This window comes from Callithrix jacchus, chromosome 6 (genome assembly GCF_049354715.1).
Source record: "Callithrix jacchus isolate 240 chromosome 6, calJac240_pri, whole genome shotgun sequence".
Lineage (NCBI taxonomy): Eukaryota > Metazoa > Chordata > Mammalia > Primates > Cebidae > Callithrix > Callithrix jacchus.
This window is the reverse complement of record NC_133507.1, coordinates 85,795,755-85,818,330: the sequence shown is the minus strand read 5'-3', so window position 1 is coordinate 85,818,330 and position 22,576 is coordinate 85,795,755. Positions and strand designations below refer to the sequence as shown.

The following is a 22,576-nucleotide window of genomic DNA, read 5'->3' as shown; positions in this document are numbered from 1 at the left end:
CAGGCTGCCTGTAACTGCACTGTGCTTCGAAATGTGTCACCTTATGAAATTCTGCAAAGTGTTCATAACATTGTCTCTATAAATGTTTTGGAAGGGCTTTACTGTCAGGTCAGCTTTCTAAGGGCTAGAAATATGTCAGACTGGCAGCTTTACCTTTATTTAAGAGCCAAAATACAAATAAGTAGATTACAAAGCAATTAATCAATATAGCATTGCAGGATGTTATGGTTGGCATTGACCTCAGAGTTCGGCCCTGTCATTTTACAGATGAGTAAACTTGTCCGTAAACTCTGCAGGAGACAGGGTTTTGTCCTGACTAAGTTACAGCCAATCAGGTAATCTTGGACATGCTGCTGTTCCCCAGTTTCCTCATCTGAAAGAGAGGAGATTTCCCTTAGTTAGGTCATCTCTGAGGCATTTTCCCAGATGTCAATTTGTAAGGTGTCATGGCAAATTTGACGTATTGTATTTGATATATTTTCAGTTTTTAAAAAGTTTCTGACCTCACATAAAAGGTTGCTTTGATCTTTTATGTGGTCTCCCCATATACACTTAGCACTATCAATTTATAGTTATTGGCAAAATCATAACTTTCATTCACTGTTGAAAGAATAAACAAATGAAGATCTTTTTCCCAGTCAGAGCATTTCTTCACTTTTTTTTATTCTCCCTGGTTTGTTGTTGTAGGGCTGCTTGGGGATATTAGGTTACTGACCTTTGTTTTCCTTTCTACAAGAAGCTTTCACTAAAGTATTTTTGAGGGGGGTCTTATAAGAAACAATGACTCTCACATGCAAGCAATTACATGGAAAGAAACAAATGGCACACATTTGATTTGATTAATTTTCTTTCTTTCTGTAAACCTGTGGATCCTAACCTGAACGTTGTGTGCAAGATTCCACAGGCTCTCTGAGATATTTTATCTTTTGCATTACATTAAAGTCTCCAGGAATTTAGTACTCCTGTAAGGCCTGGGCAGGCTAGTTTGGCAAACAGTGTAATCTGACATGATGCATGCTTTTTTACTCGACCGTAAACATCTATTTCATTCAGGTATCACCTGCTATTCTTAAGGCAAGTCTTTGGAATAGAGACCCTAAGTGTGTCTAAAATAGGTAACATGTTTGTGATAGAAATAAATAGAGACAAGGGTGACTTAACACACTGGCTTTCACATGTGTGGGCCAGCATTTGCAGAATTCTAAAGTAGGTTATGTTAGCCTTCCCACTTTCAATGCCTTTATGGATGTGGTGTTTATATATCCTAGATTTTCCAGGGCAACCCTGGGTTGTAAATATTCTGTCCTGTTGTTCCCATAAGCACAATCATACTTGTCAAGCTATGTGTCATGAGTTTTGGTTTGGAAAATATGGACGCCGTATGTACATCAGAGCCTGTTTTTTCTGGCCTGATGCCCTATGCTATTCCTTTACTCTGCCCTACCCCTAGCCCACTTTCCGTTCTCATCAAAGCCTTGTTTCTGTTACAGTTCACTTGCTCATGTTGTCTATGCCTAGTGTCTAGGGGGCAATGTGAACAGTAAACTAATCTGTGCTAATGCAAGTGCAGAAAATTAGGGTCAGGAGAATCTACACATCCAGTATGTTCTGTCTCCTCTCAGGTAGCATAAGTGGTGCTATGGAAATAAGGCCATAGATTCATTTATCTCTACAACAAAGAGTCTTTCTATGGTTGGTTGATGGAGGCAGATTTCTTGGAGGAGGAAGGGTCCCTTGCATTTCACCACAAAGATGGTAGCTCCTCTATCAATACCTTGGCCCACCTTTGAAGATGTGTCCTCGATGTGATTAGACCCCGTAGTGGTAGGAAAGGAATAAAAGTCCAGTGTGCCAGCTTTACTCCTCAGCACACAATCATTTCTTCGGATATGTATACATTACTCAAATGCTCTTTTTACAAAGTTGGAAAGCAAAATTGCTTCATGAAAATAATTGCTGAGACAGCAAGATAATCTGTGCCTCTCCATTGTAAAATCTCTGCCCTCTCCCCAACCTGACTTAAAAAAAAAATTATTCTTTCATCATAAGGCTATGTTTAATATTTTTAAAAATACATTTAGGATTATTTGAAATATTTTGTACATTGCAAGTTTATTGTCTGTCATTTTCCTTTTAGCCTAACCTTGTTATTTCTGTTTATTGTGTGTGATTTTATTACATAAACATATACAGATTTCCACTAATTGTTGAAACATCTTGCTTTAAAAATCTCTGCTTAAGCACTTTTATCTGTATCACTTTTTTTTCTTGTCTTGATTTGGTTCTTAACTGTGATAAATTTCAATGGAATCTCCTCTAACTCTAAAAAATAACTCCTCATTTCTCTGTGTTAAGCAGTCTACCTTTTAGAAATTCAGTCGGCATTCCTTTTGGCACTTTGTGTTATCTTAAAAAGCAACATTAGTACCTTGACTTTTCAGTCCTGAGAGCATTTGCTGAACCAGATGCTTTCAATATCATCTATTATTTTTAATCATAATGGTTGAGTCTCAAGAACCAGTCTCTTGAGACTGTTGACTATTTAGGAAGCTAGAAGAGCAAGCACATATCTTTAGAAACAGGATGTAAATTTAGTATCATTATTATCCTAACCAATATCTGAGTAACTGAGCAGCCTTATTATCAGATCCTGGCTTTTCTAAGTCTGTTGTCAGTTTCTTTCTTTTTCCTAAACTTTTATGTCTACATTTGGGGAATTTAATGCTATTATAGAATCACTGGTTACTCTTGTAAACTGTAATCTCCCACGGAAATAATTGTTTTTAATTCCAGGCATAGTATGTACCGAGCATATTAAGTTCTAAAATATTTTTTTGTTTTTTTTGCCAAAGTCTTACTCTGTCCCCTAGCCTGGATAATTTTAAAAAATTTTGTAGAAACAGGGATCTCACTGTGTTGCCCAGCCTGGTCTGAACTCCTGGGCTAAGCGATCCTCCTGCCTCAGCGTCCCAAATTGCTGAGATGACAGGTGTGAGCCACTGCACTTGGCTAGCTTCTAAAATCTTAACGACAAAAAAGAAAAGATTAGTATTGTTATCCCCATTTTACAGATGGGAAAATAGGTTTCAAAAAGGCAAATTATATATTTTTCCATTTCATGACCGGTAAGAATGTGACATACAGTCAAGTCTAGTCTGTCTATTTTGATCATTTCTAAGTCTGTTTGACTTAAAAACCCCCATTCCTAACCACTGTGCTATAGCACTTCCTGCTAACCCTGAATAAAGGTGTCTGTTATGTAAATCAACGTATTCATTGACAGTGGACTTTTTTTTGTATGCTACTATATGTACATATAAAAGCATTCAATATTAGCTTTGTCTGGTATCTTTTTTATTTGAAAAATACCAATCCCCCCACATACTAATAGTTATAAAATTATATAAAATAAGAAGTCAAAGACTTCCCTGACCCTCCCAGGTCATACTTTCAAAGTTGTCCTAGTCATATCTAGCTGTGACTCCATATATGTTTTCTTTTCAATTTTTAAAGTCTTATCTTGAGGTTTATTATGAAAATGACTACACCTTATCACTTTCTGCTTGCATAGGGAATATAGCAAAATTTATTTTTCTGAAAAATACTATAATGTATCTTCATGGTTTTTAATTTTTTCCCCTTGTTTAAAAAAATAAGGATTTTGAGAGTCAGAGTCCACAAACGGTGAATTGTTCAGGCAAATAGTTTGAAAATACTGACCTTCCTCTTCTTCACCTGACATTTGCCTATTGTTAGACTACAGGAATAGGGATTTAGCGAATATTTAATGTTTCATACTATTTTTTCTCCTATGATGATATTTGGAGATGCTTACAGATCATTTCTTCTTTTAGACCAGAAATTCCTTTTAAAAACAGATATTTGGCCGGGCGCGGTGGCTCAAGCCTGTAATCCCAGCACTTTGGGAGGCAGAGGCGGGTGGATCACGAGGTCAAGAGATCGAGACCATCCTGGTCAACATGGTGAAACCCCGTCTCTACTAAAAATACAAAAAATTATCTGGGTACGGTGGCGCGTGCCTGTAATCCCAGCTACTCAGGAGGCTGAGGCAGGAGAATTGCCTGAACCCAGGAGGCGGAGGTTGCGGTGAGCCGAGATTGCACCATTGCACTCTCGCCTGGGTAACAAGAGCGAAACTTCGTCTAAAAAAAAAACAAAAAAACAGATATTCATCATAGGCTCTTCTAGGCTTCCATCTTCTATTAAAAAATAGGTGCATATTCATAATGAAAACGTTGGGGAGATGAGAATGAAAGGGCACCATCATTCAAGAAGTTATAGGAACACTTTTTCAGCTCCTTTGAATCAACCAGAGTTGATCTTAGATAAAATTGCATGGAAGGCAGAGTTTGCCTTCATTCTTGTCTTCACTGGGGCCACTGCCTTTTCTCCTTTGGCTCCAACTGAAGCCCATAAATCTATTATATTTCTAGTTACATGACAGGACCTTTGTTTTGATCTTTGCTGGACTGTAAGCTATGAGAGACCTTGTCTTTGTAACTATCTTAGCGCCTAATTAGTGCTTAAAAGACAGGTAAGAGACAAAGACGAACACGTACATGAGTGACTGAATGATAATAATGACTTCTGTTTGTGAGTAAATAGTATGCAAGTTTTCAATAAGGCAGAATGTACCATTGGATGAAGCACAGGTTTGGGGGTAATTTCTCTCCCAAACCCTCCACTTACTAGGAGTATGATCTTTGCTGAATTCTGAGGTGGTTTTTTTTTTTTTTTTTTTGGTCTCAGTTGTTCAATCTGTGATATGGGCATATTATCACTCATGGCCCTACGCTACCGTCAAGGTTAAATAATAAGGCACTTTGGGAGGCTGAGGTGGGTGGATCACTTGAGACCAGGAGTTTGAGACCGGCCTGGCCAACATGGTGAAACTTCTCTCTCCTAAAAAGAAATACAAAAATTAGCCTGGTGTGGTAGTGCATACCTGTAGCTTCTGAACCTGAGAGGCAGAGATTGCAATGAGCCAAGATTCACTCCAGCCTGGGTAACAGAGACAGACTCCATCTCAAACAAATAAAAAGTTCAATGATAAAATGATGCAATGTGCTTAGCTCTGATCTTTAGATTATACCGACTATAAATAGATAGCAATAGTAATATGATTACTCTACTATTAATGATAATTCACTAAATGGATAATTATTTATGGAGACTCGTTTGTGCCAGACCTTATTCCAGGCATTTGTAATTCAGCAGAAGACAAAAACAGACAAAAATTCCTCCTCCCAAAGAGCTTACATCTGAATGAGTAAGACATAAAAAACAAAAAAGCAAAATATAGAATACATTAGGTAATGATAAGTGTGATGGAGAAGCCTAAAGTGGAGAAAGAGGATAGTGAAGGGGAAGGGGCTGGAACTTTAGGTCAGATGTCTAGGAAAATCCTCACTGAGAAGTATGTGGAGTCCTGAAGAAAGTGGGGGAGCAGGCTCTAGCAGGGAAGAGCATTTCACAGGACAAGTCACCCTAACCACTTAATTATTAAAATCTTCCTCTGCTGAGGTCACCCTTTGGTAAGCGCTCACATGGGACAAACATGTCTTCACAGTTCTTGCCAATTCAGAAAGGCCTATCCTCTTACTCAAATTTCCTTGTCACTAATTTCCCAGTCATGTTTCTTCCACGTCGCTGACCATCCAGCCAAATCATTGTCTATAGCCAATAAATTGGTATATCATTGCATGTCTGGCAAGCAAAGTTGTACTTCCTTGCAAGCAAAGTTCACAACCAGGTGCATTGCCTAAAGGTTTGCCCACTGGGAGAATTTTCCTTCACCACTGTTTTTCAGGGATGTCTTAGAGAGAAGTTGTGGTGCTGTAGTTGTCCACTTTTGTATGGTGCCTGCATCTCATACAGAACTATCTGTAAACCAGGCCTGAGTCTGGATTGTAGAGAATTCTTTATGAGGTCACAGGTGCATGCTGGGAGAGAGAAGGTAGAAGAGCAGGAGTGGGGACCATGGACATTTGGACCATTTCATGTTACTTACTTATGCTTCCAGTGCCTGCTCAGGCCTCATTGTGTAATGTGCCACTTCTATCTGATGATGCAGTGTTGTGGTGCATTCTCAAATTTATGGCTTGATGACTTAGCTGAAACCCAGTTCGTGATGGGTAGCTCAGGTCAGCTGATAACTTGATGGCTCATGATCTAGCATTCAATTTCCTCTAAGGCCAAAGGCTCTCTCTCAAAGGAGAGTAGTTATCTGCAGATGATGGCAGGGCCTTGCTCCAAAATCCTAAAGGCTTGATTCTTGATTCTCCTATGGAGGTCTGCCAAAGGCTCAAACAGCAACCCTGTCTGCCACTGACATTTTAAGTACCATTAGATCTGCCAGATCATATAGTCCAAGTGTTAGAGCAGCTTGCACAGCAACCTAAATCTGTTGCAGAGCCTTCTCTTATTTGGGGTCCAATATTACCAGCTTTTCAGGTTACTCAATAAATGGGCTAGAGTAAGTAACACACCCAAGTGAGAAATTTATTGCCTCCAAAATCCAAATAGGCTCAATAAATGTTGTGCCTTTTTCTCGGTTGTAGTAGGGGCCAGATGCAACAACTTATTTTTTACCTTAGAAGGGATATCTTGGCATGCCCCCTACCACTGGATGCCTAGATATTTCATTAAGATAGAATGTCCCTATCTTAATGACAGACATTTAGCGTTTGTTAGATATATCTTAAAAATAGATATTAGCATAGGCTCTTCTAGGCTTCCATCTTCTATTAAAAAATAGGGGCATATTCATAATGAAAACAATGGGTTTTAATTGGATTTAAAAAAATTTTTTATTTGGATTTATTTCCCACCTTCTGAGATGTGAATGTCTTACCAGTAAGTCCAGAATAGTTGCTGCTATTCCCTCACTAGGTCTGGTCAGTGTAATATCATCAATATAATGGGTCAGTGTGCTATCTTGTGGAAGGGAAAGGCAATCAAGATCCCTGTAAACTGAATTATGATATGGGGCTGGAGAGCTGATATACCAGAATAACATTTACTTAGCATTTGCTATATGCTGGACACTGTGCTAGTTCATGGGACTTATAGTTAAATAAAAATGTCATCTAGTACTGAGGAACTTGTACTATAGCTGGGTGAGTTCAGACTCTGTTGTGTGGTTCATGGAAATATACTTGGTTACTTGGTGCCCTGGAATTTGTATCAAGTAGGTATCATTCGTTACCTTATTAGAGGGGTGGCAAGGTGGGAAGACCAGCCTGTGCAACACTGGGAGATCCTGTCTCTACACAAAATTAGCCCAGGCATGGTGGCATGTGCCTGTGGTCCCAGCTACTTGGGAGGCTGATGTTGGATGATCACTAGACCAGGGGTTTGAGCCTTTGGTGAGCTATGATTGCACAACTACACACATTCTAGCCTGGGTGATAGAGCAAGACTCTGTCTCAAAAACCAACAAACAAAAAACCAAAAATAAAAAAAAGAAAGAAAAATGGCCATACAGTTTATCATCCAGATTGGAAGATTTTTGAGCTGGAGCAGAGGCATTATTAATTGCTTTAGGTAAAGAGACTCAGATCAAGACTGTCCCAGGCAAATTTAGACCTAAAGCCTTTCTATTCTGAAGTCCACTTCAATAGTGGTTTTGAACACAGGTGGTGAGAAAGAAGCATAACATGACACCAACTTTTCAATTTTTAAATAAATTCTTAGGTTTCACCTATCAAAATATTGATTGCCTAAAAATTAAGAATAACATGCAGTCAAAATAAAGGAATATTAATCACAGGAGCAAGATGTTTGTATGTTTATTAAGTAGATGAGTTGCCATACGTTATCTGAATGTGTGTCCATGAGTATGCTTATGAAGAATGTTCTGTTTTCTGAGCTCCTGTTTGAGGAGAAAGCATGGTTAAGTGAAATTTGACCTGACGTCTTATACAAAGCATAGAGAAAGCTCCCGATGTCTTTCTTTCCTTGGATGGTTTTATTTAGACTCATCATGTTTTGCTTCTTGGAAAGTGTTTGTTATTCTTACTAAGTGACTTAAGGGTTTTTAGACATCACTCTTATGTTTGGACCAATGAGGCAAAAGCATATGAGGGATTTACAGCTTGCATGCAAGTTTCACGTGCTGGAAGTACGGTATATACAGACCTTACCTTAGGAGGGAGAATATTTTCTGCTGGTGAAACCAGCCTGTAAGCTTTTTGGTCATTGCAGTGAGAGTGTTAGTGACTAAATGCAGATGCATTTTAGTGCACTGTAATGTGATTTTTAAAATTGTTCAAACAATCAATTTACTGTTGTCATCACACCTCTTCTGATTTTCAAGTGCAAATTTGACACCATTGTTCTTATTAACAATTAAAAAAAGTTTTACCCCTTAAGTTTCCATTATAAGGGATGCATTCTTGAAGTCATGGTTACATTAAAATTCTTACTACAAATGAAGCCAGCTAAAAATGTTTACCAACTTGAATTGAGCTCATCATGTTTTGTTTGCTGAATAGTGTTTTGTGATTTTACCAACATAAGAATGAGTCTCCAAACTATTTTTAAAAGTAGAGCTTTTACTCTAAAGAAGTGCTTGCCTCATTTTCTTCCTGCTACTCCAAACAAGATGTTGTTTATTACTTTGAAACACTATATGTAAACCCCAGGAATATGTTAAATATGATTGAAGTCTTGGCTGTCTTTAACAAATTGAAGTTTCCAGAAATTTAGCTGTGTTTAAAAACCAAAGCCATGTTTTCAGGAAAGATTTCTATTTCCAAATATGTGGTTGCCCAAACCTTTTATATTTTCATGTCAAATTCAGCTGCCAAATAACACACACTGTACCTTAGCTATAATAAAAAAAAAAACAACACAAACCAACACATAGACTTCAGATTTTAAAAGCACTGCAAGGACAACTATGATCATATTTCTTGAACTCATGCTATTCATATGCATATAAGCGTGTTTTAGAGTAAGCTCTGTGAGGCATCGGTCACTTACACTGGTACAAATTGACAGGCACAGCACAAGATTGGCACTGTGTAACAGCCGATCTGGGAAACTACAGGAATTCCTAGCCAGACCAAAATATGAGGTCAAGGAAGTCACTTTTATAATAATAGTGGTTAACTGTTTAATGTGTGATCTGGCAGTGATATGATGTTGACCATAGGCAATTATGCATATTTCTAAACTGGTTGTATGTAAGCCTGGAGTAAGAGAAATCCCCCAGTTTGCGATAAAAGGGTATTTATTGCCCTTTTATTTCCTTCAAATGCTTTACTTAATCATTTATAAAAGACAAATTAGTAGTGAATGCCAATTTCATTTTGTATTTTATTCTGTATTCATTCCTACACGTTTGGGATATCTATTAATATGTGCTCTTAATAGTTTTGGCACAAGTTCAATGTCAACGAATGAAAGATGTACACATTTTATAGTCTTCTTAAGGGATAATAATGTGGTTCAGTGACAGTGTGTCTTGATTTCTTTGGGGGCAGGGCACTCTGATATGAGTCATAAGGAATAAAGACTATTAGTTATTTTTCCCTCTGCTAGCGCAGTGATGCAAAATTTTTATTTCATTATAGTGCATTTTCTTAGAATGGCAATATCAGGTTTAGTGTACAGATTAATGCTTAAGAAACTGGTTGATCACATGGGACTATCTTTTGCTTTATCTTTTCAACGTGACTGAAAATTTATATTCCATATTTTTATATCAATGACAAGGTGATGACGAGGCAAAGGAGTTATATTGGCTTGTTGCATACATCAAATGTAACATTATTTTCTTTACAGAAAAATGTTTATTTTGAACAAGAGAAAAGAACTTGAGTATTTCAAATATCAGGAAAGCTATCTTGTAGAGGATAGTGGTTGGCTGCTATTTACCTGCTCTGTGGGCAGAACAAAAAGCAATGGGATTGAACTTCAGTAAAATGGGCTTAAATTAGTCTTGTAGAAGCACATACATAAAACACTACAGTGGGTAGCAATAGTTGCCCTTTTTGTTCCCAGGAACTGGGTCTGCTGTACTCACCTGGATTCATCATGGTCCCTGGCATAGATAGGGACTCAACCAATTTTAAATGTAAAGTGAGAGGTTGGATTAGGGAGATGTTTACAGAGGCATAGCATCAGATCCCAATGTAAGGTATATACATTTTAAGGATTAATGGTGCCATTGCCTTAGAAATTTAATGTCATCCACAAAGAAATTAGAATTGTAAATATTGAAAATCTCCATGGAATTTTAAATTATATGCATATGCCATAATTACTCCCACGATTTTCCAAATTTTCCAGACATTTCACCTTTAAAGTGGTACCGTAGAAAGTTATGAGAGTCTATAGCATTGGAAGTGGTGGACTAGGAGACTTCTGGCCCCAGCATAATTCACTCCTCGTGGGGATCCGGGGCTATTTATTAGCTGCAGTAGTTGCCTTAGAGAAGCCTCTAAAGACTGAATATGAGATGTTAAGAGCTACACATTGTATCTATTCTGAAGACTGTTTCCTCTGAGTGCTGTGAGTGTGTGTGTGTGAATGAGAGGGAATGTAGTCAGTTACATATTATTCCTCTAACATCCAACTGGACCTTGAAAGGATTTTATTTGAAAGATGTAAAAAAAAATGTTCCAAACAAGGAGCCAAATGTAGCTACCAGGCATTGAGAAGTTCTGAGGGCTCAGATAACGTATCCCCTCTGTCTACATGTGGACTGCTTGCCACAAGACTGGCCAGTGCCAGATTTCAACCAGAGAAGACAAGGCAGTATTTCACATGCCCAGCCACTGGGTTGGGTTTTTGGTGGCTCAGTCTCAGTCTCTGGTGAAAATTCTATCTGGGGCTGATGTGAGTGGGGCCATGCCAGCATTGAGAACCAAAGCACTCCGGAGCTTATAGGTTTCATAGACTTAAGAAAATATTTAAGGTCTGATTATAATTACATTGGTTGCAAATGACAAAAGGTACCAAACTCAGATTAATGAATATAAACAAATGCAATGTTGTGTCAGCTTCATTCATCGCCAAAAAGAGTACTCATAAAAAATCGTTGTTACATTTGGAAAACAGTTTAAATGTGCATGTTGATTGCTTAAAAATCACAGCTGATTGTAAATTTGGTGTATTACTTGAGGCGTAAGTATTTCAGAAACAAAAAATAGTTTTAAAAACAAAAATTCTTTCAAAAGTTTTACAGCAAAATGATTGCATTTAATGTGTGACATGGGTGTATTTTAATGTTTGATATAATTGATATCCAGAAATAATGGTGCTTGGGGTTTGCAGAGACATTTAATGGCCTCGAATCCAGGAAACTAAGTGGGAACAGGTAAGAGATTAGGCATATTTTAAAGGATGCTAAAAAAGCATTAAATAGATATCATACTACTTTAGAAAGTGAGGTATCCAATTAGCCCTTTACTTTCTTTCTTCTCTTTTTTTTGGAGACAGAGCCTTGCTCTGTCACCCAGAGCTTACTGCATTCTTGAACTCCTGGGCTCAGCGAATCCTCTGACTTCAGCCTCCCAAGTAACTGGGACTACATTTGTGTACCTCTATGCCTGCTAATATTTTTATTTTGTTTCAATAGATTTTTTTGGGAACAGGTGGTATTTTGTTACATGAATAAGTTCTTTAGTGATGATTTCTGAGATTTTGGTACACTTAAGCGATGTACATTGTTCCCAATGTGTAGTCTTTTTTTTTTTTTTTTTGAGACAGAGTTTCGCTCTTGTTAGCCAGGCTGGAGTGCAATGGCATGATCTCGGCTCACCGCAACCTTCGCCTCCTGGGTTCAGGCAATTCTCCTACCTCAGCCTCCTGAGTAGCTGGGATTACAGGCATGTGCCACCATGCCTTGCTAATTTTTTGTATTTTTGGTAGAGACGGGGTTTCACCATGTTGACCATGATAGTCTTGATCTGTTGACCTCGTGATCCACCCGCCTCGGCCTCCCAAAGTTCTGGGATTACAGGTGTGAGCGACGCGCCCGGCCCCAATGTGTAGTCTTTATTTCTCACCACCCACCACACCCTTTTCCCAGAGTCCCCAAAGTCCATTGTATAATTCTTATGCTTTTGCATACTCATAGCTTAGCTCCTACATATGAGTGAGAAAATACAATGTTTGGTTTTCCATTCCTGAGTTACTTCACTTAGAGTGATAGTCTCCAATCCAGGTTTCTGCAAATCCCATTATTTCGTTATTTTCTATGGTTAAATAGTATTCCATGGTGTGTGTGTGTGTGTGTGTGTGTGTGTGTGTGTGTGTGTATCTATTTAACATGTATATAACTATAAATATATAGTAGTATTTCATGGTATAATATGTATATCCATAAAATGAGAGGATATTCTGTATCTCCTCATTTATTGATGGGCATTTGGGTTGGTTCCATATTTTTGCAATTGCAAATGGTGCTGCTATAAACACGAGTGTGCAAGTATCTTTTTTGTAAAATGACTTCTTTTCCTCTGGGTAGATAGACACCTAGAAGTAGGATTATTTTTTGTGCCGATGGGATCGTAGTATGATGCCTCGTCTGGTCTCACACTCCTGGCCTCAACTGATCCTCCTGCCTCGCCTCAACAGATCCTCCTGCCTTGACCTCCCAAAGCCCTCGGATTACAGGCATGAACCACCACAACTGGATCGCCTTTACTCTCAATCAAATTGTTTATGACATGCAATCAGATAACTTTCAAGGTGAAGAATTCAGTTCTTAAATACACAGTGCTTGTTAACCTATCTAGAAAAGGAAACGGTAAGAATCTGACCTCAGGTGAATAATGCTGTGCAGTGCATCTTGTGATATGTGCTTTATGTAAAAATGCTTAAAATTGGTTTAATCTCTACAGTCAGGACAACTGCTCATTATTTCCAGTTGGCTACATTTCTTTGGTGTAACAAGAACCAGTGAGTTAGGGAAGGGAGATAATAGTTCCAGTTTCAGTTAAAGAAATTGCAGGTGAAGAAGGCACAGCTCTCTCTTGAACAGTTATTTCTTAGCACGTCCTGAACTTTGCTTGATGATGTGAAATGACTATTTAAAATTGTATTTTATTCCTTATACATAATCACATTGTTTGTACATCAACAGGTAAGGGTTCACTGGTGCTTCTATTTCAGCTTACACTTAATTATGGTTTTAGTATTCTAGAAGGACTATATTTGTAATTTGGTGAGGCCTTCCGTGCCAGCCATTAAATGTTATTAATTAATATAGTTGTCTAGTATTTAGATAGAATAAATTGCTCATTTTTATTTCATTATCTTGTATTCTTAATATGTTTCTAACTATGACAGACACTTAGGTACAATTAGGATGTATAATAACTTTAAGGTCCATTTTATCAATGTGCACTATTTGGGGAGATACTACTTCTAGAATGCTTTTAGATTTCACACCTTACTCCTTTTTTTTCTGTGATAAGAAACTATGAAGTATTTGTTGCAGGTCTTAGTTTCCTTCTTGATAGATGAGGCAACTGGAAGGCATGGACTATTGAAATGAAATGCAAGGCCAAGGTCTTTAGCTAATATCTAAAGAAGGGCTGCTCTCCCAATTTCCAGATGAAATTTCCTATGGCCTTTTATGAAACCATGGCAGGATCTCCTTAATCCTTAATTAATTCTCCAGCTCTCTTCTCCTTCCTCGAGTTGTCCCAATTAGGAATGTCTTCAGGCAGAATCTCCATTAGGAAAGGGTCACTTGTGTCTTGTTGACTCGTGTATCCCCACCATGTAACCATAATACTTAGTAATAAGTATTTATGGACTCAGTAAATGAGTGAATAAGTGAATGAGTGCAAAGGCTTGTAGCAGAGGTTTGCTTGTATTCACTGGAGCTCTCTGCTGAGCCTGAGTGGTGGAGCCCCAATTTGACACACTGCACTATCACTGTCTTTGAGCGCACTATTGTTGAAACGGCTCTCCTGGCCTCACCTTGCCTAATCTGCCCACTTCATCACTTTCCTCAGGTCAACTGGAGACTTTGGTTTGTTGCAGAAGCTGTTGGTTTTGATCTGTTCCTCCTTGGCACCAGGGGAGGTTAGGAAGAGCGAATCTAAACAAGATTGGCAAAGTAAGTGGAAAGAGGTTAGATGACTCATAAACTGAGATAGGTTGGTGGTGTTCCAGCAAAGGTGTTAAAGAGGTTAGCTGTGCTGTGTTTGTGCAAGACTTCCACACTGTGTCTGTGTGGTTTCAACATCCTTCCCATTCAACACAGTCCTGTCCTTTCTTCCCTTTCCTGGAGACAACCAGCATGCTCTCCTCAATGAACTGCCATGGCTGAATTCTGCCCCAGTGCAAGGCTGCTGCACTGAGGAAAGGTACAACAAACAGCCCTGCACGATGCGTTGTTCTGTGTGTTGCGAGGATATGTCGAGGCTTTCTGTTTTCTGCTTTCTACTGTGCCTTCTCAAGGAGGGCTGCAGGGACAAATTTCTCTGTGGTCTCATAACCAGGAATAATTATGTCTCTCCTGGACAAATGGCTTGTTATTTGTTTTAGGGATGCTGCAGTTCATGTAATGGATCATGTTTCCCTCTTCATGTAGCCTGTCTGAAAGCTCAGATTCAAATTTATAGCCTACCTCTGGCAAGTGTATCAGGCTTCCTTGCAAGAATTTTGTTTCTTTTACATCACTGCATTTTCTCCTGGCTTTATTTTATTCACCTACTTTAGGTTTATTTTATTTTATTGTATTGGATGCATTTTAAAAATAATACTACTTAAACCCTTTTGGGAAAAAAGAGGTTGTAAAGCAATAAAGTTAAAGACAAGTGTGTTTATGTAACATCTTTATTTTAGTTTTTAAAATAAATTTCCCAGGCCTTTATTTCACAACTTTCTCTTCTCTAATCTCAAAATCAATCCATCACTATCTCACTTTCTAGTGTCATAATTCTTTCTGGATTACCTCCCCTTCCCTCCCTTCTCCTCCTCTGTCCTCCCCTGTCCTCCCCTGTCCTCCCCTGTCCTCCCCTCTCCTCCTCTGTCCTCCCCTCCCCTCCCCTCCCCTCCCCTCCCCTCCCCTCCCCTCCCCTCCCTTTCCCTTCCATTTCATTGCAAGTAAGGTGTTAGTAGCTGATCTCTGCTACTGACACTTTCTAACCATGTGAATTTTGCTAAATTACTTAATCTGTTTCATTTGTAGGAAGAGTAATAATCTTTGTCTTATGTGAACATTGTGAGGATTACATGAAATACTCTATAAAGTGTCTAGTAAGTTATTTGGACTTTTGTTGAAGACAGTCTTATAAGTAGAAATGCACTGTATTTGGAGTTTAAAGTCTTTACTTTTTCATTTGTTGGCTTATGCCCTTGGGCAAACCATTAGACTTCTTTGGACCACATTTTTCTCATATGTAATTTTATGGCCTAGTTGAGAGTTTTTAGGGTTCTAGTCCCACTATTCTTGAATTCCAAGACTAGCCCCAAGTAACTTGTTGTGAGTGTGTCCTCACTTTGTATTCATTGGGAAAGGCACAAATATACCCACCTAGGCATGGAAAGGTGTGAGGAAAGGGAAAGGGTCTGAGGCAGGGAAATGGAAAGGTCCATTGTGCTAGTCTTTATGTTCTTCACTGGTGTTGATTATGGTATTTGCAGTGGGTATTAGTATCTTCTGGAATACCCTAAATTACTAGTGATGATAGTCTTGACTTCAAGGAAACTACAAAATACATGCCTTTGTGGATGTTGCTGTGTGTAGTAACAATCCGTAAGCTCGTTGCTTGATCAACACGCACTCCATAAAAGTGAGTCATGCTTTGGTGCCCATGAGGTAGCAGTGGAACAAAGGGAGCTGCTGCTGATAGTCGATGACCATGTTGGCTGATGACTACATTTAGTTCAATCATAGAGTCAATCAAAACAAGTGACTGTGTCGAAGATACGGTATCTATTCAGAAATGATTGGGCAATAGAATATCCCAAAAGTGAGAGGGAGCTTGGTTATCAAGAAGATGAGTAAAGGGTTTGTAATAGATCAGGTGGAAAAATAATCTACACTGACATGAAGCTACACTTATGGCAATTCATCAAGATGCAGGAAAGCTTTGTAGTTGAGCATGGCATTTTTTTAGTGTACAATTTTGGCCAAGTTATTCAATTTCTTAAGTCTCAGTTTGCTTATATCTCAAAGAGATATAGATACTAAACTCACATGATTGTTCTAAGGAAATGATACAATTGCCTGAGAGATGTTGTCAGAGGTAACTGTTATTATTAAAACTATTAGTATTACTACAAAACTTGAATTCACACCAGCCCTCAAGGTTCTGCTACCCCTAAACTAGTAAGCTATGCAGACTGTAAGAAAAAAATGTTAAAAATAAATGGTTAGGTCACAGAATGATTGGAATGTGAATGCAGAAAAAAAATTAAAATAGATTTTTGAATCAGTGCACCATGTCTGTTAACTTTTATCCCATCATTTTTTCCCTGGGATCTTACATTAAAAAGGAAAGTATCTGCCTGTGCTGTTGATTGATTTCATTCTGTGTATATGAGGCAGGATTCTAAAGACATTAGTTTCCGTAAGCTACTCTGGTTCTATTTTGTCTACTTCTTCTTCTTCCTTTTTTGTTATTTTAAGACGGAGTCCCACTCTATTTCCCAGGCTGGAGTGCAGTGGCACAATCTCAGCTCACCACAACCTCTGTCTCTCGGGTTCAAGAGATTCTCCTGCCTCTGCCTCCCACATAGCTGGGACTACAGGTGAGCACACCACCATGCCCAGCTACTTTTTGTATTTTTAGTAGAGAAGGGATTTCACTCTGGTCTCACACTCCTGACCTCGTGATCCACTCACCTCAGCCTCCCAAAGTGTTGGGATTACAGGTGTGAGCCACCAAGCCCCACCTTTGTCTACTTCTTTTGAAGCTTCTGTGTCCTAACTTTGTGTGGGACAAATATAAATTTGATCAGCTTGTTAACAACAACCATAGCAAAACCAAAACAATAAAGCATTATGACTTTTAATCCTGAAAAATCTTTATTTTATAATGTAACTTCTTTAAAGACCATAAAAAAATTAACCAGGTTAAAATATTAAAGATACTTTCTAACCATGTGAATCAGCAACCCTAAAGAAAATGAGCAGTGAGGTACCGTGGAACTTCTGTTACAAAAATGGAGAAACCACTGAAAACTAGTTTGGTTTGGGCTCAAGTATTTTTGTCTCAATGAGCTTCAACTTTTGCTTGGTCCTCTGAAGAGTCAGTGAAATTATGAGATTCTAAATGGTAACAGTGTATGGTAGTTGCAGCCTTAGAACAGAGCACCTGGGCGTGGTGGTTTTCTTGTGCTTCACTCTTTGAATCTTTCAGAAGAGAAGTGAAATTGTATAATTGGAGTCTCATTAATTTACTTAGTTTTGACCTGTACTTTCATGTGCAGTTTATCCTATGTCAAGTCATATGTTAGTTGATTTGGAATTGAAAACTCTAGAGACAATTTCCCAGGCAACATTTTCAAAGGAAAGAAATTAGGGATGAGATCTAGGATCCTGGCTGCTTAACACTTAAATAACAAGATATCCTTAATTCAGCTTGTAAAAGATGTTCCATAATTATTCATTTATTATTGAATTAATGAATGAGTTTTTAAAAGCAGTTTGACTACATTATTTAGTTTTTTGTGAAAAAAAATTATAGTTAAAAATAGAAAATTCACCATCTTAACCATTTTTTTGAGTATATAGTTTGGTAGTGTTGAGTATATGCATATTGCTATGTGAAAGATCTACAGAACCTTTTCATCTTACAAAACTGAAACTCCAAAAATTAGACAATAACTCCCCATTTCTTCCTCCTTCCCAGCCTCTGCTTAATTTCATTTAAAGTGAGGGTATGCATGTGTTTTCTGATACAACATGATGAGGACAGAGGTCATTTAGGTAGATTGCAAACCATAGGGATAGTGTGTGCTTACTTGAAATGTATGGACAAATGGCAGGAATGATTGACCATAGTCAGCATTTTTATTAGTTGAACTACATGAGGTTTGTTACTGGCACACTTGAAGTACCTGAAAGATAGATATTACTGATAGTTTTGAGTAGTAAGGTTTATAATTAAAATCAAAACCAGAAATGGGATAGGGCAGAAAACCCCCGATAATGAAGGAAGATAAACTTAAAAATACACAATTGAGAAAAGTTGTAAAATTATTTTCCATCAAGATTTTTTTTAAGGCAAATACTCACTTCAGTATTGTGGTACTACCAGAATGCTAAGGAAAATGTTAAACAGGTCCCATGCTAGTTCCTTTCGAAGACTTTTCAAAGCTGTGCTTAAGGAGTCTGGTTTGCCATAGTATGAGGCAAAATCTAAAAGTTGGAGATGTTGAAATGTGGGCTGTTATTTTAGAGCCTTTATTTTCTTAAAGAAAAGTACATTAAAAATGCTGAGGGTCTTGATTGGTAAATATAAAAATCATGGAAGACATTTATGTGCCAGAGAGAGTATAGTAAGTTTCTGACATCCTGGTGCACTTCATTTCTACTCACTTAAAAATACAAGATGATGAGATGTCATCTTATTGGCTACCTACCATTATCATTTTGATAGTTATCCTGTACTAATATGTTGGGTGAAATATAGTATGATAATGATAATGATGTTGACATGGTGATGGTGACAAGAATGGTGATAACCTGGACTCATAACTGATCCATTCCTCTGTCTGATCTCTTGCCTGGTATGTGCCAAAATTTGTAAACTTAATGCCCAGTGATACTCCCTAAGCTTTCACAGGGTTAAATTTATTTATAGACCTCATGACCTAGAGTTGCTCATAACTTGGTATTATAAGTGTGTTTTAGGTACATTTTATGGTAACATGTTTTTATGTGTCAATTGGGGAACTTAATGATTATAAATTTGTTTCCTTGTAAAGATGTATTTTGAACCCAAATCAAATACATTTTTAAAGAAATGACCCTTTTTAAGTAGGAAATTATTTCGATTTGTACTTGTAATTCTATATCAGCATATAAGAAAATATTTTAATTTGTCTTTGGAGTGAAAGCTGTAGCTTAATTTTAATAACAGAGAACAGTAGGGTAGCAAAAATTAGCAATATCATATATATTAATTCCTTGATACATATTGTTTGAATTAATTAAACACAAAGTCATTTATATTTAGTTATTTGACTTTGGAATATAGGATAAAAGTTTTTAACTTCAATTATACTTTATAATGACATTTTTTCTTATTTTATTTTTAACATGAATTTTCATGAACTCACATATTTTGTCTACTCTGGATTTATTCTGAGTGGTGGGGAGAATTAACCCAAAATTAAAATTTTAAATTAAAAAAATTCAAAATATATTTCAATTATTTTACAAATTAGTTGGCCTAAGCACAGATAATCAAGTATTACATAGTGTTAGGTTACTGGAAAATGTGACAGAGAGGAATAAATAGTTATTTAACTAGATCTGGGTTTCTCCTGAGGGTTGTTTATTTTGTTTGTTTTTAAGGTCTTTCATGGGGGTATATAGCGATAACTCCATTATTAATTATAACATACTGCCATATGAAGAAAAACTATATGTGACATTTATTTCCATCTCTCACCTCATTCATTGCCTGGATTGATCAGCTGATTTGGACTCTATGCCCGAGTCCTTTTTCCTTTTCACATTCCCATCTGGTTTTCTCCCACGTGGTTGATGAGGACAGCCTTCCTGGCAAGAGGAAGATTGTTTCTAAGACAAGCGCTGCACTCCTCTATGAGGACCAGAGCTAATTCAGTGAGCATACTCTGACCAGAATTGTCATCTACCACTTGGGAACACCAAACAATGTAGAAAGGTCCCGGGGGACAGAAGTGGCACCAGGTTAGAACTCTAGAGATTTGGTGAATGGGTTCAACAGAGCTATAATAATTTCATCAATAATTTCTAACAGTGAGACGTTCTCTATGTGCCAGGTGCTTTAGGCAGCATCTTGTTTAACTCTCATGAAAACGTCTAAGATACAGTCTTATGATTAATCCCATTTCAAAATGAAAAAACAGATTTGGAGATGAGAAATCATGTTCCTCAAGCTTATGCAGATGGTAAAATAAACTTGGAATTCACCCAAAGATTGTCAGACCCCAACACAAACACATCACTTATTCACAAATATGTCAATGATTCGGCTAGTACTTGCCTCAGTTGTGGTGGGGATTTGAGACATGGTTGCCATTCTTTGGGTCATCATTTTACCCAGTTTTGCCAATTAGTTAAATGTGAATTATTAGAAATATTTCTCCTTTGTTCTATTTCTTTCCTTTTTTTTTTCACCTTTGGTTAGTTTCTTCCCACTTACCATATAAATCTCACATTAGAAGCAAAGGCCATGATTCCTGCCCATTCTCTGCCCTCACCACAAAACCTGGATTAATTAGGACAGAACAGCCAGAAATATGATGACCAATCAGTTACACTTTCTACGCTCTTTAGCCCAGCCATCAGGATGAATTTAGATTAGACATACTCAAGAATATCCATGAGCAATAACTATAAGCTTTGTCATAGATAACTGTATTGGCTGTGTTTAAATGTACAACTCTGTTTTTCTATTATTATGTGATATTTCATGTTGACTTGTCAAACTGAAAAATACCCATATTGATTTTGTAGAAAGCTTCACATGTGAGATAAATGCACTCAAAGATTCCTCACAAGTAGCTCTTTGGAGCTTCAGATGTGAAATGGATCATTCCTCAATCTGTAATAGACCCTTCTGTGAAGCTCTTCAATCAAACTAGAGAATTCAAGGTGAAATTGAGGGGAGGATTGGAAACCCCTACAGGGGGATTTGAGTGAACTAGCTGAGAAAGGAACCTGAGGTATTTGCCCTGTGCTGCCTCTTTTTTCAGTTCTTTTCTTCAGCCTAGGAAGGCTGTCAATCAACATATGACCTTACATGCTGTATGTGCATAATACCTGGGTACAACAAGACAAGCTGTAAGGGGAGTATCAAATGCACCTTTGATTTCTTTCCATTTGTCACTTTTCTGACAACTCTTAGGCTATTTTTAAAGTAGCTATTTTATACAGATTTGTTATTAGATTTTTCTCTCTACTGAATTATTAATTATATTGTCATAAGATGAAATTATTTAACTTTTGAAAAACATAAGTATTCTTTTCCTAAAGTTAGTGATATATTATAACCACCTTAGTTGGAAAGAATTGATATATTTTATAAAGTAATAATCCCAATAGTTACATCTTATGTAGGAATTATGTTTCTAGACATGTAATGACTTTTAATACGTTTGTTCCCAGTAAAGCAGTAAGACAGAGTTACCTCTGGTAAGGCAAAAAAATCCATTCTTCTGAAATTAGTTTTTGTGTCACATTTTTAATTGATTTGGTGCCACATATCCAGCTGGACATTTCTAGGTTAATTTTTAAGAAACTGTAGAATTTTCAGTGGGCTATTTAGTTTGGAGAAGCAGTGAATCCTGACACCAAACCAAGTAATAAAAACTGCTTTAGAATTTATGCTCAGATGTGGAGTATGTTTGACAATAGTTTTTGATGCTCAAACTGCTATGAAATGATTGCTCTCCTACACCGGTGTCATAGTTTTCCTAAGCCATGGAGACGGTGTTGTTTGCAAAGCTTGATTATTAGTATTATCTTAAGAGCATATTAATTGCCCGGGAGGTTTATATATTTGTTCTGCACATGTGATTAAAGATCATGGCAGCTTATACAGCATAATTTTAGAGATGAAGAAAATGACTATTGTAATACTTGCTACTCTCAGTTTCCTCTACAGCAATGCCCTTACACCTTTCTTTTGCAGGCGTTTTGTAGCATCCTAAACAGAAGGATATTGCAGGGAGCTGATTCTGCTTTGATCCTTGTGCTTGTTGTCAAAGCGCTTGGGATTGAAGAGACTGTTGGCTACAATTGACTGTGACAATTAGGAGATGATCAGAGCCCTAGAGTGGAGCACTTAAAGGGTAATTTACATGTCAGTTTGTCGAATAAAAAAAAAGATATTCAGCTAAGATTTTTTTCCCCCTCAGAGCCTTGTAAACTGCAATTTGTGCTCTGGTAAGAAAAACCTGGCAGAGGAGTTTGGATAGCCATTACCATTTGAAAAGAAGCAATCATAAGGCCGCTGCTGAGTCCTTTGTCCACTAAAAATGCTGATTTGCAGGCAGTGAGTGAAAAAGTGGAACCGTCACTAAATAAAACCCGAGCTAGGTAACTACCCTCCACCCCAGCCCTTCATGGCTTTTTAGTGTTGGTTAAAGGTGTTTTTTTTTTTAAATGTATCATAAATCCTACATTTACTATCATTACAATCCTGTTATTGGTTATGAATGTCTTTTTCTATAAATAAATAAGTAAAATGGTCACACTGAGGAAGTGGTTGTGGAATAGAAGCCAAGAGTCAATTTGAAAGGCTAAAGCTGACTATCACTTGTATCAGATTTTTCCTTATTCTTTTTCCTTCTGTACACCATCATAATTTCCATCCTCTGCACTATGCTGTTGTTTTCCTCTGTCGTATCAATGTGCTCCTAGGTT

General features: G+C 37.5%; 1 long non-coding RNA gene across 12 annotated transcripts in view; it reads left to right on the top strand.

Moving 5' to 3' along the window:
* The window catches only part of LOC103793805 (uncharacterized), a 305,828-nt gene that overhangs the window by 20,865 nt on the left and 262,387 nt on the right, over nucleotides 1-22,576 (top strand). For 6 of the 12 annotated variants that reach the window (XR_013518942.1, XR_001912245.5, XR_013518943.1 and 3 more), the window contains exons 3-6: nucleotides 12,610-12,781; nucleotides 13,998-14,101; nucleotides 20,666-20,803; nucleotides 21,843-22,002. This is a non-coding gene — a long non-coding RNA (uncharacterized LOC103793805). Of the gene's footprint in view, nucleotides 1-12,609; nucleotides 12,782-13,997; nucleotides 14,102-16,621; nucleotides 16,744-20,665; nucleotides 20,804-21,842; nucleotides 22,003-22,576 lie in introns of all 12 variants that reach the window. The other 6 variants (XR_013518941.1, XR_004745014.3, XR_013518938.1 and 3 more) reach the window with 5 other exon arrangements.